This window comes from Desmodus rotundus, chromosome 4 (genome assembly GCF_022682495.2).
Source record: "Desmodus rotundus isolate HL8 chromosome 4, HLdesRot8A.1, whole genome shotgun sequence".
In the NCBI taxonomy this organism is placed as follows: Eukaryota; Metazoa; Chordata; class Mammalia; order Chiroptera; family Phyllostomidae; genus Desmodus; species Desmodus rotundus.
Window position 1 is genome coordinate 168,488,521 of NC_071390.1, and position 18,557 is coordinate 168,507,077.

At 39.4% G+C, this 18,557-nt stretch overlaps 1 long non-coding RNA gene across 1 annotated transcript in view; it reads right to left on the reverse strand.

The window, feature by feature from the left end:
* Positions 1 to 1,037: 1,037 nt before the first annotated feature.
* Positions 1,038 to 18,557, reverse strand: part of LOC139440859 (uncharacterized) — a 94,455-nt gene continuing 76,935 nt past the window's right edge. Inside the window, exons 2-3 of the long non-coding RNA XR_011651141.1 lie at positions 7,911 to 7,951; positions 1,038 to 4,955 (exon numbers count right to left, since the gene is read on the reverse strand). This is a non-coding gene — a long non-coding RNA (uncharacterized lncRNA). The remainder of the gene's footprint in view (positions 4,956 to 7,910; positions 7,952 to 18,557) is intronic.

The following is an 18,557-nucleotide window of genomic DNA, read 5'->3' on the forward strand; positions in this document are numbered from 1 at the left end:
ACTTTTTAAACAAAGACTTTCTGATGCACTAGTTCTTTTGTTGTTCCACTTTGATGCAAGGTCATAGTATTTTCCAATGAGATGAAAAATGTTGATGTTACTTTTTGTCACTGAATTCATGATTCCTCCAGTTCTTAAGTCGTATCCTCATAAAATTATCTGTAAATTGTCTCTCTACTTCTTTCTAATCACAGACTTACGCACCATCACAGATAGATCCTTATAAATCATTTGTTTTCAACCACAGAGGTTACACAGTGTGCCTAATTCCACACAGCAAGCTAGTAATAAGGACAGTGGTCTCTATTTAAGCATCTTAGAGATTTCTCTCTCAAACGTCATTTATTTTGGCCTTTTGCTTTCCTTTTGAATGTCACCATACAAGGCCACACTTAGATTGGCCTTCCCTTCCCTTGAAAATAACCCAATGATTTGATTTATTGAAAAAAAATCAGATTTATATCCTGTTATTTCCAGCACTTAGCAAAATATCTGGGGTGATAGTGTATCTATTAAAAGTTATTTGGAGGAATCTGCCCAAAGGCCAATGGCCTTCTTTCCTGCCGAGAGCATTAACTCTGGGCGTCCTCGGCAAGGCATTCTGGTAGAATCCACCCCTAAAGACTTGGTCTAAGTTTACTTCTCCCACCTTGTTCCTGATATTTTTCTTACATACAAGTTCTCTTCTATGTGCGTCCATCTCCACATCCATTGAATCTCACTAGCTTATTCTGTCTTCTTTGCCTCTAGTCCTGATGGTTTTTCTGATTCAGTGGTTTCCAAGTTAGGTAGCTTCTAAGACTATGATCGGAAACTTGCAATACAGGCTAATTATGGCCTCTGCTCTCACTGACTCAGAGGATGGGGCTTAGCAGTCTGTTTTTACAAGTTCTGCAGGTGACCTTGATGCACACTAAAGTTTGAGGACCACTGCTCTAACTCCTTGGATGAGGAAAGGATTCCTAACTAACTCTTGCATGTCTTTTAAGACTCTGTTTTTCCTAAATGGCAAAATGAAGCCCTTTCTGATGCTCACGCTTAAATCAAACTTTTTTTAAAACAGAATCAGATTTTGTATATTTGGGATATATGCCTTATGATTCCCAAGTGAAAGCTGAGGGCAACTGTTCGGCCTTTATTCTTAATTTTCCTTCCAAAAAATGCCTCACACTCGGTGCATCAACAGTGCTTATTGAATCACTAAGGGCAGCAATAATGATGGTGACAATACTAATTACTACAGTGGATATTTGTCCTATTTGTGGCCCTATGGTATCTTTTTCACAGTCTTTGTTAAGTTTGGAAATTTCTTATGTGATAGATGATCTACTTTCTCAAAATTAAAGGCCAAAGTTTCCCAATTTCTCTTATAGCTAGTGTGTGGCTCTACCAACCAGAGGACTTAAGGACTTGGTGATAGAGAAAGGAAGGAATAGAGAAGTCCTTTGCTCTATAATAGTGATGACAGTGGCAATGACTGTACATTTAAAAAAATTTAATTATAGTTGACATACAGTGGTATGAATGTTTCTCGGGTAGAACATAGTGATTAGTCATTGACATGTTATAAAGTGACCAACCCAGTAAGTTTAGTGCTCATCTGATACCATACATATTATTGCAATATTATTGACTATATTCCCTATGCTGTACTTTCCATCCTCATGCCTGTTTTAAGAACTGGCAATTTGCACATCTTAATCCCTTCCCACTTTTCACTCACCACCCAGTTCCCTCCTCCCCAATCTGCCAACCATCAAAATGTTTTCTGTATCTATATTTGTTTCTGTATTGTTTTTTTAATTTTGATTTATTTTCTTTAAATTTCACATCTAAGTAAATTTACATGGTATTAGCCTTTCTCTGTCTGATTTATTTCACTTGGCATAATACCCTCTACATCCATCCAGGTTATCACAAATGGTAAGATTTCAATCTTTTTTTTATGACTGAGTAGTATTCCATTGTATATATGTACCATATCTTTTTCTATTCATCTATCAGTGAGACTTAGGTTGCTTCCATTTCTTGGCTATGCTGCAAAGCAATGGCTATGTTTTGAATTCCTGGCAAGGAAGAGACATTATTGCTGAAGGCACCTGCAGTAATACTAAGTTCCTTAGAAATGGCAAGTTCTAAGAGGTCAGTGGCATTTAAAGTTTACTTGTGGCAGTAGCAGGTTTTTCTTTGTTTTTATCATCAGAATAGTCCTCGAAAGGCCAGCATCTAGCATGGTTCTCCAGGTCGTCCAATAATTCTATGGGCTACCCAGTAATGTTCCAATAGACTCTGTTTCTTAATAAGCCAGTCAGCTTTTCTTTTTCTTTCTTTTTTTCTTTTTTTTTTTTGCTTGCAATATAGAACCCTGACTGCTGCAGTAATAATAATCACTGCTATATTTCATACACTGGTTGATATGTCTATTAAGCTGCCTCAGATCCCCAAATATAACAGAAAATTGACCAGTCTGAAAAGAAAAAGATTGCAGAATCAGTCACATCTATCTGCCTCCTGTCAGGCCTCCATACATGAATATGAATATCTGACACTCTCCTTGTGCCAGAAGGACAGCATGAGGTAAAAGGTTAAGGCATTCTTTTATGTTACAAACTACATCATCTCTCCTCAAGGGGACAATGGGCATTGCCATCCACCTCATGAGCTTGGGTGTTGCTAAGGTCTTTCCTTTGTTAGCTCACATTTCTAATCTCTAAGGTCAAGATTCTCTGTTCTTGGCTCAGCTTAGATGGGTAAAAGGAAACATTCACATACCAAAGTTCGGACAGCATGACAGAGAAAATCACCCATCTGACTCAGGGGGACTCTCTTCCTGGAAAACTACTGAATCATAGCAACTATAAAAATTTCTGTTTGAATTGTCTAACATGAATCTTATTCAGCGTTCACAACTTTCTGATGTGGGCATAGTTGGTTTTATCCTCACTTTATAAATGAGATTCAGAAAGGTGAAGTCAAGGTTATGATTACACAGGCCAATGTTAGCATAAATAGGATTTCATTTCATATTGATCTAATTCAACAGCATTTAGTCTTCCTGCTAAAAATGCTGTCTTGCAAGGAAGGTCTCCTCTATCAAGACTTTCTGAATACTCCTCCCCTTCTTCCAAATCCCATTGAACACATTCTTGTTTAAGTCTTAAATGTACTTCTGTTATTATACACAAAATACTCTACCCTTCATATTTATTCATCTGCATATCTACCAATCTAAACTGTAAGTTGCTGAGAGCACAGGGTATGCTTTATTCATTTTATCCATTTTTGTTTGCCATATTCCTAGTGTGGTGCATGGATTATAGTAGTTGTTCAATAACTATTTATTACATAAATGAATGGTTGAATGAAAGAAGAGGGGAAAAGTCTAATTTTATATAGGTAATCATCCAATATTAACATTCCCCCAAACACATACAAGTCACAGGGAGAGATGAGTGCTCTGGCTTGGCCCCTTAAACCAGGATGCACTCTCTGTGGCCCCTGAGAGAAAATGACTACACTCTCTGAGATCATTACTCATCAACCCCAACTACTCAAAACATTCCAACGCAGCTGGCATGCCTGGCAACTGCATGGATCCCCTCTCGGTGCCTCACACGTGGCCATTTCGTTACTGAGAGGGGTGTCTTGGAGCCACACACAGAAGACTGTGTGTGGAGGCTGAAGTGGCAACACTGCTGCTCTGTTGCAGCTGAAGGGTCCTTCCCTGTCTGGGGTGGGCGCTCTTGATAATGAGCCCTGACTGACAGTCCCCATCAGTCACTTCTCAAAGTCTGTGAGTCACTTGCTTCCCTAGGACTCTGGGGATTGGCATGGAACCAGCAATGTATGCGGTGGCCATTTGGGGAATTGAAAGCTGCAGCCGTTATGGTTACGTAGAACTAAAAACAAACTAAGAAGCATCCATGTGATCTGATTGCATTGCATTCCATTTGAAGTCTCACTTGTAACTGAGGAGCAAGGAAGTAATTCTTTTTTTCCCCTTTCTTTCTTTGCTTTATAGGAGGTAGCAGAGTGGAGGAGAAAGAGAATTAGATTTGAATTCTAAAAGACCAAGGCCTGATACTGGTTTTCTCTCATTCCTTGTTGACCTTTAGAAAGCTACTTCCTGCCCTTAGACTCCCATGCCTTTTCTGAAAAATCAGTGTTATATATGACATCTCCTTCTCACTCTGCTAGTAAGAGTTAAATGAGATGATATGTGCGATGAGATGAGTATCTGCTGCATTATAGGTACTTGATCCCTCTTGGGTATTATGCTTTCTATTTTTAAAAAAAATAATAATCTTGTATTTTTTTCCATTGCTGTTTAGTCCCATTATACCCCCTCCCCTGAGCAGTCACCATGCTGTTGTCCATGTCCATGGGAACTTTTTCTTTTTTGCTCAATCCCTCTATCCCCTAACCTCCCCCACTAGCTGTCCATCTATGATTGTGTCTCTGTTTTGCTTGTTAGTTCAGTTTGTTGATGAAATTTCACATATGAGTGAGATCATATGGTATTTGTCTTTTTCTGACTGGCTTATTTCACTTAGCATAATGTCCTCCAGATCCGTCCATACTGTTGCAAGGGGTAAATTTTTCTACTTTTTTAAGGCCAAGTAAAATTCCATTGTGTAAATGTCCAATAGTTGTTTTATCCACTCACCTGTGGATAGACACTTGGGCTGTTTCCATATCTTGGCAATTGTAAATAACGCTGCAATGAACATAGGGGTGCTTATGTTCTTTCGGATTAGTGTTCTGGGTTCCTTCGGATACATTCGCAGAAGTTGGATCGCTGGGTACATGTGAAGTATCTGCTGCATTGTAGGTACTTGGTGCATCCTGGGTTTTATGCTTTCTTTATTTACCATCAATTTCTTAGTGTCCTTCTCACTTTTTCCTCTGAGCACAGATGTGCATGGCATTCTGTTGGGAAAGGCCTGCAGGACTCGCTGAAAGAGAAGGCAGAAGGCCAGGGAAAATGAGAACTTACCAGGTATACAACTGCACCTTTCCTCCAAGGATGAACATTCTACAGGCAGAAGAAAGGAGTCCATGAAGACCTGGGCTGACTGAAACAGCTGGGCACGGATGTTCATCCTGCAGCAGACATTTCCTTTAAAGTGCTTCTGCATCCTGCTGCGTGAGGCTGAGGCATCTGCATTAACTTCACTGCACGTGTGAAAGGGCTTTGATGCCTTGAGAGTGTCTTTGGGGCAGTGACTTCCCCACTGGCCCTGGGCCATAACCAGTTATTGCAAAGCAAATGCAACAGAGTATTCCACTTCTAATTTTCTTGTGTGGACTCCCTCTGGTACACAGGGAGGTTGGTAAAGTTGTCTATTTGTGGGGGGCCACTTAGGGTCTGAGTGTTTGTTGGGAAAATTAGTATTAAAGACCTTTTTGTCTATAAATCTTCTATTCCAGAGCAAGATTTTGGCCCTTCCAAGGACACAGCTGAGTGGGTATTCACATATATATTAACAACTCTATTGGAGAATATAATTTTGTATTTGAAATTAAACATTTCTTTCCATAGAGTTTGAGTTTCCAGAATCATTAAATAAAACAGTGATTCATGCTTCTTAGGGCTCCCCATCCACTACGATATAATTTGATGCCCTGAATTACTCTATAAAGTTGGGTGGGACAGATGACTCCACTTGGCAGATGAGAAGAGTGAGGCCGAGAATACCATGTGTCTGAACTGGCACAGCTGGTTAGTAGCAGCACCAATGCCAGAATCACCATCAATACCTATGTCCCCAAGGGGGACACAGATTTGTGTGGGCCCCAGGGCTTAATTCTGTATGAAATAGAATAGGATAATACTCCTTTATAAATTTTATAAAGCATGTGACTGTACTGTATGAATATAGTTCTGGGGTTGCTTCTAGGACCACGGACAGGGCCTGGACAAGTGAGGGTCCTGGGATTTACTCTTCACTGTCATCTCAGTGAATATTTCTGTACTGCCAAGGAATCTGCTTGGGAAGACACCTTCCGCTGGCACAGTACATATACTCAATAACTAATAGTCATTAAAATGACTCTCTTTGACCTTATATCATTGCTACAGTGACCCAGAGGTATATATATTTTTAAATATTTTATTTATTTATTTTTAGACAGAGGGGAAGGGAGGGAGAAAGAGAGGGAGAGAAACATCAATGTTTGATTGCCTCTCACACACCCCAAACTGGGGAACCTGCCCTGCAACCCAGGCATGTGCCTAGGCTGGGAATTGAACCGGTGACCCTTTGCTTTGCAGGCCAGGGCTCAATCCACTGAGCCACACCAGCCGGGGCCAGAGGTATATTTTTTTAAAGATGGGAGCAATGGGTGAGCTGGCTGGGTCCTGCTGAATTCACTGCTACCTTCAGGACACCTGTTACCCTCTTCCACTGGCTCACTCTTCCCCTCTTGCGGCTGTCTTCCTTCCCCAGAGCCTGCTCTTTTTGGCCCACGGTTCAGGTCCTATGACTCGATTTACACACTGAACAGAGCTGCTCCTCACAATACTCAAAACCTGGCTCAACTAAGGGCCTACTACCCCCTTTCTCCATTCTTTAGTATCTCCCTTTATTTTTAGAAATGTGTATTGTTTTATCATCTCATTTTCAAAGGTCATGACTTCCTTTTCCTCTGGTTCTCCTTTGAAGCTATAAACAATGGATTTTTTTTTTCATTTTTGGCACTCTGTGGAAGCTTTGTAAGCACCCATCTGCCTTTTCCACGCGTAGTCCAGTCGTCATCCCTCATCTGAAGCACGTGCTGGGCTCACACAGGGTGCGGAGAGGGGAGTTAACTAGGTGTCAGGAGACCCATGTTCTAATCTTGGCCTTGCCCCTGTCTTCTCTCTGACCTTGTATCATATGCTCACCTTTTTAGAGTCTGGAAATAATAGAATCTCCGTGTGTCATAGTAGGAGGAAACTTTAAGCATTCTCATTTAATGTTTCCATTTAGACTGTATCAGAAAAATGTGATACAGTTCCTGTTTTTTTTTAAAAATAGAAATAACAATTCCCAGGCTCAGTCTCAGACCTTGTGACACTGAGGAAGGGACAGATAGATGGTCACTACAGTGACTCCCAAAGCATCATCAACAGCCAAACAAAGCAGATGGCAGTTCCAACAGGCTACAGATTAAGTCAGGAATTTGGGACTATTTTATTTCTTCCTTCTTGTACAGAGGGGCTAGCAGGATATCAACAATTTGAGAAAGAAGAGAGGGCTTAGAAACCCCTTTTCATCTCAATCTCAGATAATTACCCAGCCGAATTTGAACTTTGATCTGTCAGCCATGCGTGCCTTTAATAGGCACCTTTGGGGCTCCACTTGGCCAAGCAAGCCAATGGCTACCTCCTTGCTGAGCTTCCATTGGTGTTGGCAGCGAGAGTCCTGGGGACGGTGAGCCTCCCCAGGGGCAGAGCTGATCTTTGAAAAGCCTTGGGCGGTGTCCTTGTACATATTGGGGCACAAGGGAGGCAGGGATCTGAGCGGCGCCTACTCCGAAATGCCACTGCTGAGCCTGTGAAAGATCCAAGGGTGGATCAGATTCCCAAGGCCGCAGCTGGCGGGTCTGTAGGAAAACCAGATTCCTGTGAGTCCTTAGAGGTCACAGGAGGGTGTGTGACTGCTCTTGGTCAGAGGCAGGGTGGCTCAGGTCAGAGACAGAAAAGGAGTGAATAGGGCAAATAGGAATAAAATGTGACCTGAGGAAACTGACTCCACTCAAGTTTTCCAGTTTGGCAATCCTAGGTAGTGCGTGCATTTGTGAGGACTACACAGAGGTGGTCTTTCATTTCAGCACTCATATTCACACACCCAAGGACAGCACCCATGCAAATGCACACTCACAAACACACTCCTCACATAAGTAACAGGGTCACTTCATGAACTCACCGAAACAGCAGCAGCAGCAGCAGCAGCAGCGGCAGCGGCAGCTAAACAGAACAAGTGTACATAAAAACACATAGTCAAACCCATGTACCTACAGCACAATTACCTGAATGAACCTCAACTTGTAACCAATTATTAACCTTTTATTAGACTCATGGCTGTCAGGGCTAAGAGTGATACTGTTCACTCATGTTTACATTTCCCCAAGTGTAGTCTACCTGGCACTCCAGCAAACGTTTGTAGGATAAATGAATAGAGGTAGAGAAATGATTGGGTATATCTTTTTTAGTATTGAAAGGTGGATATGATAAAAGCCTCCAAAATCACACAGGTGATGGATAGCCAGATAGAAATGTTCATCATATTTTTAAACAGTGAACACTAGGCCTCCATGAGATTTGAGGTCTCTTGGTTCAAAGCAAGTGAACTTAGTAAAATCCATGAAATGCATTTACTCCAAGACAGATTCACACAAAATAAGAACTTGTGGAGTCGCCTGTGTTAAATAGCATAACAACGATCACATTGTACTACTATTGGTTGCATAAAACTCCATCTCTTCTACTAAATGGTAACTCCCTGCATCACTCATATCCGCAGCCCTGGTGCCTAGCAATGTGTGTCAGATACAGAAAAAGACCATTCTGTGCTAATTGAAAGGCACAGAAATGTAAGTATTGACAAAAAAAAAATAAACTATTTGAAGTGTATGTTTACTTCAACATCACATATGTATCTCTTCTAACTGACCTTGTAAATGAAATGCTTTGCAGTTGAAGGGGAATAGAATGTGTCCATACAGAGATTTTCCAGTGTTTATTTTTACATTGAGCATCAACCAGGCCCCAAGGCTAATGCTATTGACCTGTAACCAAGCATAGAGAGATGGGAAAGCAACCAGTCACTTGGTCAGTGAGCTGAGAGGCCAGGGAGATCCTGTCCTCAATGGGACACTGCCATCTTGTGTATGCCCCAGGTTAGACGGCCAGTGACAGGCTAGAGTCCAGGGTCAGGGCAAGGTGGGGAGGAAAAGCTAGAACGCAAGTGTGTAAATGACAAAGATCCTCTGTAGACAAAAATGATCACCTGCTTGGTTGGAATCTCAGAGTTGAAAGCTTAAATTATCCAGAGGTGTGGTGGGAAGAATGCTATGTCCGGAGGAATAAAAACTTCTTCAGTGTCTACAATAGGTTGAACATTTGCTATTGGTTATCTAGTTCAATCCTCATTCACCCGGCAAGGAAAATACTAAAATGGTCAGATCACAGGTAAGGAGATGGGGAACCAGGTAAGTTAAATAAATTTCCTGAGGTCACACAGGTGGAACTATAATCAAACCAGTGCTCTTATCCACATGCCTTGCTGCCTCTATGACTGTTTTTAAAATTTCAATAAATAGCCTCTTAAAAAGAGAGATGCTCTTCTCTTTGTCCAAAAGTAGTTTTAAATAGGGCTAAATAGTCCTCAATAATCAATGATCTACTGCTATAGAAAAGGACACCCATAGTTCCTGACTTCTCATAACTTATAATGTAGGTGGAGAGAAAGAATCATACTTTAATGTGATTCTTTTAAGTGATCACACTTAAAAATCAGTGCTACATCAAGGCCAAAAGATATTAGTAAACAAATAATACAAGTAAATGTCTGCATTGATCTATTAAGAAATACAAGGGTCAAGAAAAAATAAGTAATTTTAATACTGTCTTGATTTAAAAATTTGATATTTTGTTCATGATGTATTTCTTGCCTTAATTTTGATATTTTTGCTTTGCAAATATAATTTTAAGATTTATTGAATCATAATTGACATTACATTGAGATATAAATGACAGTATAACATTGGGTGAGTTTAAAGTGTGTAACTTATTGATTTGATGCATTTATGTATTACATAATGATCACTCCCAGAGCATTAGCTAACACCTCCATCTGGTCACAGGGTCATTCCTTTTTTGTGGCGAGTCCATCTAAGATCTACTTTCTTAGAAACTTGCAAGTATACACTATAGTATCATTAACTATAATTACCTTGCTGTCCATCCCCTAGGACCTGATCATCTGAAAACTGGACATTTGTCCTGTTTGACCAACAACATGTCCCCATTTCTCCAGCCCTCAGACCCTGGTAACCACCATTCCAGTCTGTTTCCACGAGTTGGGATTTCTTAGATTTTACGTATAAGGAACACCATACAGTGTTGTTTCTTCCGACATCCTTATCTATTCATTGTTTGTAGTCACATTGGTAGTTTCCATATCTTTGTTACTGTGAGTAATGAGGCAATGAACACGGCAGTACCGGTATCTCTACCAGGTCCTGATTTTAATTCTTTTGGATATATACCCAAAAGTAGGAGTGTTGAATCATAGTTCTATTTTTAATTTTTGAGGAACCTCCATACTGTTTTCCATGGTAGCGGCACCATAATTTGGGTTTTTAAACATGATTTTAAAATGTTATTTATCTCGATTACTGTAGGTTTGTTTTTCTGTTTGCCTCCGTAAATGTTGTACCTGACCAGGGAGCTTAACTAGTCCTGGTCCTGAGGGATTTGTAGTTGAAAAGATGGCAAGAGTCAACACAAAAACTTGTTTGGCATGACTGTAAAATCAATTTTGGCTTGCTTACTGTTACCATAATGCTCATTGTTTTCTCATGTGAAAAATTATATTACTACCATGTTCCTTTCAATGATAAGACACTGGTAGAACATAATAAGATAATATTCTAAACCCCATATACCTTCGAGTTTTTATGCATTTTTTTACAAATAACAACCATTTTACCCATACTTAAGCTTAACTGGAAAATTAGATGAGTTATTTGATGTAACATCTCAATTACAAAGCACAATACGTGTTTTAAGGCTGTTAATCATAGAATGATAAGTACTTGCTATTATGGGAACCTCAAGAAATTTGTGTCCGTGTGTGTGTGTGTGTGTGTATACATAGTATTAATGCAGAATACGCTGTTGTTTCTGATGCTCAAATTAAACCATAAATATTATAAGGGACTAATGTTTTCTACCAACATATTGCAAATTTAGAATAACTAAAGTGCCAGCCCATGGATTTTTACTAAAAACAGTTGATAGTGAAAAGTCACAATAAGTAGAACAAAGTCCTCTCTAATGGGTGGTGTTTGAGGTACCTTTCATGCAACAGTACATCAAGAACATTGTTAAGTCACAAGCCATCTCAAATAAATGTCTTGCATAGACTTGGACACAGATTTAAAGTATTTAAAATGTTAGACACAGGTTTGAAGTATTTCCAAGCAATATAATGTCCCCTGAAAAATTCCCTACTGATGGTTAAAGATTTTGTCCAAAAGTCACAAGTCTTAAAACTGAAAAGACAGTGTCAAGTTTTGTTTTGTTTGTTTATTTTTTAAATTAAGCGAAGGCTTAGTTCTGTTCAGCTCAAGGAGTACTAATTTTATTTCAAATCCTAACCAGCAGAAATTAAGAAGGATGCGTCATAGTACAACAACTGATTCACACCCATTCCCTCACGCAATGTCATAATCTAGATCTTACTTATGAGAAGGTTTAGTTGAAACTTCCATCCCACACTTCCTGGTAAGAATACCATTTAATGTTTCACTAGCAAAGCAGAACATTTGGAAAACCTAATGAAGAAAACTCTCAGGAGAACTAATAAAAGGCTAGAGGAGAGGGGCTGCCTTTTCATATTAATCTTGTGACTAAGTCAGAGTCTGGGTAAAGTTGTGCAAATTGCTTTGTAACTTAGCAAGCAGAGTGAGATTTCAGTCAGACAACGGGCTTCCACTTGAGAAACTAGCTTCTACCCAGCTCTAAAGCCAGCTAATTGGAAAACTGTGGGCAGAATTCCTGCCAAAAAGCAGGGAATCTTCTCAAAAATTGATGATGCCTTCCTGTCAGACTATTGGATGCTGTTATGAATGTGGTGGCTTACAGTTTTATGGCATTTCATCATGTCTTTGATCTTGCTCTTGGAGCACCCTGAAGAAGTAGTACTGTTCTATGGTGGAACTGTGAGGCACAATGGGGAACTGTGTGTGTGTGTGTGTGTGTGTGTGTGAGGGAGAGATAGATTTGGGCTGGTGTCTATGCATATGGACTCATCCCATAAAGGTGACATGTATTACAACACTAGAACAGATACTGATGAACAAATTTAGGAGTCATACTAAGCTCCAGACTGAATTTAAATTGTTCTGAACTCAGAGAATGTGGCTGATATTGATAACAAGCATAGAAGAGAATGGGAACAATGGCACTGAGTCATTTCTTGGGAGACTGTAAGACAGAAAATTATCATGTAGGAGAAGCAAAGGGCCTTCCAACGATGTTGGGAACATTTTTTAAGAGAAGGATAACATTGGCTGTGAGATACAGCTGACTGATCACATAAGCAGCGTATGAGATGCTGGAGTGCTCCTAACTTATTTTTGAGCAGCTTAACAAAATTAATGCTGTTTCTCCAGATGCCTAATTTACTTCACAGAAGTGTTCTCCACATTGCTTCTCAAACAGAAGTTGATTTGGCACCTGGCAGGCATGCACCCTTGGCAACTGAAAACATCATCAATGAGAGGGGAGCCTACTACCTTCCTCTGCCCAGGAAGAGCTCAGAACCTTGGCACATCACTTGGGGAAGATTACCAACTTTTGGTTTTAGGCAGCCAATTTAAGTGCTTTATCTGAACTACTTATTACTCCATAGCTCAGGGCCTCTCCATTCAGCCAATGTGGTCAGATAGGCGATTGATAACTATTTGGGTTATTATGCCAAAGTCATTTTTGGCTTTAGTTTTTGGATACTTGTGAGAATGACTGTCAACTTTATTTCTTGAATTATTGAATGCAAAGATGGTTTCTGTAGAAGGCATTATGCCTTTATATGAAGGCATTATGCCTTTATATGAAGGCATTGCAGAGTAGAAATTTCCATGTGGAATAATGGTATAAGAAGAGGTATAATAAATCCTTACATTTATATAGCTCTTTATAGTTTAATATAATGGTCAAAAGCACAGGTGTTGGAGTTAGAATGAATTAGGTTCTTGAGTTATGTTAACTGCTATGAAAGTCAATAAATGAAATTCAGATTTCATAATTCCTTAAGGGTTTTGCCACTTACTAGCTATGTGGCTTTTGGAAAATATTCTAACCTCCCAATGACTTTGTTGCTAAAATAGAGATAATTAATGCTTATATAATACAGTTGGTTTGAGGATTCAAAAGTATGCTATAACAATATAATATGTGTAAACAAAATTTTATATTATAGTTTCTTGTAAGTAAGTGATCAATAATAGATAAAAAATCTATTTTACATATGATGAAGTTACATATGATGATACATATGAGTTGAAGCTTCACATCAACTCTTTACAGTCAGGAATGAAATTTTATGAGGATGGTCTAGGCAAACTTGTCAAGTTAGCCAGGCTCTTTAGCTTTCCCCAGATTAAAACAAACAAAACAAACAACAATGTACATGAACTATGATGTCTACTAGTAAGGGCACCTTTATACTTCAGCCATTGGAGCATGGCAATATATTAGCCATCTGTCCATGGCATGGCTAAATCCCACACTTTGCCATGACATTCTACTCCAAGTGGGGTTAGTGTCAGATAAACCGAATGTGCATTTTGGCTTGACTGCTAACTGACTGTGTAATCTTAGAATAATTTAACCTTTCTAATCCTCATCCATGAAACAGGAGTAATAATAGTTTCTACTGACTGGTGCGGTTCAGTGGACTGAGTACCAGCCTGTGAACCAAAGGGTCTCCAGTTCAATTCCCAGTCAGGGCACATTCAGGGGGTTGCTAGCCAGGTCCCCGGTAGGGGGTGTGTGAGAGGCAACCACACACTGATATCTCTCTCCCTCTCTTTCTCTCTCCCTTCCCCTCTCTCTAAAAATAAATAAATAAAATCTTTAAAAAATAGTGTCCACCTCACAGGGTTTGGAACATTCCATGAGACAATGTTTATAAAGGTCTCAGTATTGAGTCCTTTATATGGGTAAAATAAATATTAACTACAAGTATTTCATCTATAAGAATGAAAGAGGACAGGAAGCGAAACAAAAATGTATTGAATGTCAACAGTCTGCCAGATGCTCTCTTGTATTATCTTTCTTACCCTCTCCTCTCCTCTGAAATATGGGCAGTGTGATTCCCCTCTTCATAAATGAGGAATCCGAGGCTCAGACAGGTTATAGAACAGTTAAACACATTAATTGCTCATGTATTGCATCAAAGAAACTTGTGCTGAGTGCCAACTCTTTGCCTGGCACTATTCTACGTACTGTGAATACCCCTATCTGCTATTTTTATAGTTCTTACTCTGTGATGAATGGAGAGAGCTCTGAGTTAGAGAGGGATTGCAGAGCTGGAGAGAGGGTGGGGCTTAGAGATTGTGAGAACCTTATAGGCCACTATGAAGATCTTGACTTTGACTCTTAGGAGAATGTAACCTGCAGGACCCTTGTACTCATTTTAATGGTCTGTAAGCTTTTTTTTTCTTTTAAGATTCATCTTATTTTAATTTAACATGAAGATCCTGGCTCAGGGCATGCAACCTAGAACCCTAAGGAGGTACTGAAGGACCACAACAAGCATCCGTTGTGAAAGAAGTCTTGGCATGTATTTTGGGGCAGGCAAAAGTACTACACTGGGTGCCCCTTCACCCTGACAGTTGTCTCAAAACACCCAGCAGTCTCCTCTGCCACTTGGACTATCCCCATGATGTGGGCAATGACCAGGATCAGCCAGAGGACAGGCTGAGGCAGGACAGACTTGACTTTGACTGACATGACTTTTCTGTCATGACTCTCAAGGTACCATCCCCTAACTTAGATGTCTCTCTGCTTTGCACATCCAGATGCCTCATGTGATGCCACTGCCTTCACAAAATCCAAGATTAGCAATCAGCGTCCCTATGGACATTCAACCTCCCCAGTGAAAAATGAATAAAGCATGTTCAATAGGGAAACAGGAAATTCTTGAATAAATGAGTGTGCATCTTCCTTATTACCTCAACATTTACCTGTCCGGTATAATTTTCTTTAGTAGACAAACTATTTGACTATAGCAATTTACTCAGTAGTGTCCACAGAAACATATGCTGAAGACACAACTCTTCATGTCTTGACTTTATAGAAGACACATACTGTTAGAGGTATTATAAAAAATACTAAAACCTAAAGGAATGATGATGCTTAGTCGAAATTATAGGCATCATGGATGATTGGTCAAAGAAATGGATTTTTAAGAACATAAATATATCTTTAAGTCAGTTTTGGAATTTGACCGTAAAATTCCCCTTAATAGATGCTTCCATATTCCTTGAGTTTCTAAAATGAGAATACCTTGAACATGAAATTGATGGCTTGTCATTTGCTCCATCTTAGTTGCCAATTCAGAGCACTCAAGAGCCATTGTATAAAATATTAGTGAGAAGAACACTCAAATTGGCACACAAAGTGGGGGTTCTGAGGGTACATCCAGTTACAGCCATATTCTCAAGATGTTCTTCCTGAAAGGAAGGAAAAGACTACTTGAAGAATCGACTGGTCTTCTGTGGCAAGATAATGTTCCTCTCCTAGCTTTATAAATTAAACAGTGGCAGTAAAACTATCTAAAATATGTGTGTGTGTTTAACACACACATACACACACCATAGGCATACTGGAGGCTCTATCTGCAGCCATGGAAATAACTGATTTTTCAATGCGAGTAAGTGACCTTCACTGTACCCTCCAGGTGCCTTGTTTCCCAAGCATCTGAACATTCCTTCTCTGCTGTAAACACCCAGCATTAATCCAGTGCCTCTCATTAAGCATGGTGAATGTTTCTTTTGACATAGTAAAATTAAGCTAGTATAATTTGTGCATGCCAATGGGTAGACTTCCTCGCCGAAGGGGTTTTCCCTGCTGCATATGGAAGGCACTGAATTTCTGTCCTTTTGCCAAGAGGTGATAATCACGCACTGTATATAAATCATAAACAGTTTTATGGAGCGTGACACTTCACATGGGTCTCTGGAGATATTAACCAGACTCCCATTTTCTAGACTTGATGTTTCTAAGTATGGAGGAACATGTTACATCCCTCTCAACATAAGCATGGAGTCCTACATCTCCCGTGACTGCAGAAAAGAAGCATAATCCATAAAATTCCCTTTCAAGGGATACTGAGCAATAACCATTAGCATAACAAGGAATGAATATGATTTCTCTAACTCTTTTTCTACCCTTTTCCCATATACATATATGTAGTTTTATATATGAAGTCATCTATCTATCTATCTACCTGACTAAATTTTTATGCAATGTAAAATTTCTCTCCCCTAGACTCTCAGAATTATTGCCAAAGACCTGGGAATTAATGGTAATCCTGATGTGTATCTGGAACAGTCCCTTAACTCTTTGAACCTTAGTCTTTCTATCAAAACAGAAAGGGAATAACTATTTCACACTGTCCCCTAAATCAGATTATGGGATAGAACCAATAATGAGAAAGTACTTGGAAACATGATGCACATTTCAGATGCTAGACAGGGGTTGGAAGAATTAGAATGTAAGAATGTAAATGTCTATAGCATATTTGCATGAATTTCAATTTAGTAGTACCTTTAAAGAGAAATGTGTTGACTCCAGCCATAATTCTTAAAATTACTTCACATTCTGCAGCTTGATATTTGGTGCATTATACATGAAGTAGGATTAGTTTCACAGCTGGACTTTATAGCATGGCGGTACTTAGAATATTTTTGTGGATAATGTAGTCAATGTAGTCCTCTTAAATGTTTCTCTCCTTAAATTTTGAAGCTAAAATATTATAACAGTATATATTTCTATGCCCAACAACACTAAATAGGTTCAGGAGGTATTTGAATCAATGACAAATTTCCTATATTCCCTTTCCCATTTATAATGAGACACTCACAGATTAAACCTCAAGTTCACAACATGGGCTAACTCAAGGAGTCCAGAAGTAACATCTTGGGGAGTGATGCAAGAAAACAATCTAGGTCCAATTTCAGAAAAAGGTGTGAAAACATTTGGCAAAGTTAGAAATAGGTATGTGAGTGAACCCTGATTCAGCAAAATGGCAGCTGGATATTTAGAACTCAGTGACAGTGAGGAGGCCACATCCAGTGTAATAACCCTCCCACGTTTTGTGGAAAAAGCCTTTCCCTCACATGATCCTCTCAAAGATCTGTTTGGAGGTCGTATCATTCCTGTTTTTCAAATCAGAAAATCGAGGCTCAAGCAATCCCATGATTGTCAGCTTATGTATTAATTTTCATTTATATCCATCCTTGTGCCAGAAATAATTTAAGGAAGGCAAAAAAACCAAACAAACATGTGAATATCCATGTTCCGATCATCTTACCAATATAAGAGCTTCTTGCTAGTGTCTTTCCCTGCAGTTCCTACTCCTCTATGGTAGAGTAGAAAACCTTTCTTAAACAGCCAGATGGTAACTTATTTTAGGTTTGCCACTGTGCCAGCTTGGCTGCAGCTGAGTGATTCTGCTATTGTAGGATGAATGCAGCCATTGACAAGACATAAACAAATGGGTGTGATGGTGCACCAATAAAACTTTATTTGTAAAAATGGCCAGCTTTGGTCTGTAGTTTACCAACCCCTGATCTAAGGTATTTTGCAGATGTCATGAATTCTTTCCTTCCAAATTCTTTCAAATCCCCCTTCCACCAAATTTCTTCTGAGCAGTTTAACTGGTAATCACCCCAATATGCCAGGAAATCCCACATTCCCACACCTTTTATACACACTTGTTTGTGAGTATGTGCATGTATTCTATTATCTACTTCATAAATATTTTAAAATTTATCTCTCTTTTTTTAGGCTATATTCTCTTCAAAGACAAAGGGTCTATTCTCTCATTGTAACTGGTCTTGCTCATATAATAAATCCATTACACTGATGAGGGTTGAACAAATGTAGTTGAATGAAAAGGGAATAAAAGATTTCAAATTTATTGTGAATTAAAATACAAGTAAGGATATAAAACTTGCGTGGAAAGATTTTTTAGGAATCTCAAAATGGAATGCACATGTGGTCATTGACATTTCTTAAAACTCCTAGATTTGGTCAGGAAGTTCACAAAAGTTACCTCATTTTGGAGGGGGTTTTCTTTGTGCAATAATAATGGTCACTGTGTCATTGCATCACCGGCTCCAAGACACACCATCCACACTGTATTCTACGTCCGGTCCTGACGAGTAGACAATTGGTGGTCAATTTACCCTTCTGTCCTGCGCTCCTTCTCAGTTTGGGAACATTTTTGGCCCTCATTAAATGCCAATATAGTACACCATGCAGAATCCTATAAATAAAAAATTTACTTGGGCCAGTTTCGCTTTCGTTCTTACTGTCTGTCAATTTGATTCAACTTCTATTTCAATAACTTTATGGTCAGGACAAGGTAAACATGAGCTCCAGAGTTGCCAACGTCAATAAATCAACACTTGCGTCTGGAGATGGCTTCTGTGCTGGTTCTCTCACTTTTCTGAATCAGAGAGAGACCAACTGGCACACATTTAGAAAGGCTCTTTTGGCTTTGTATAAAACTAACTCATCAGTACTAATGCTCTCTTTCAGGCCAGCATAGAGAAAT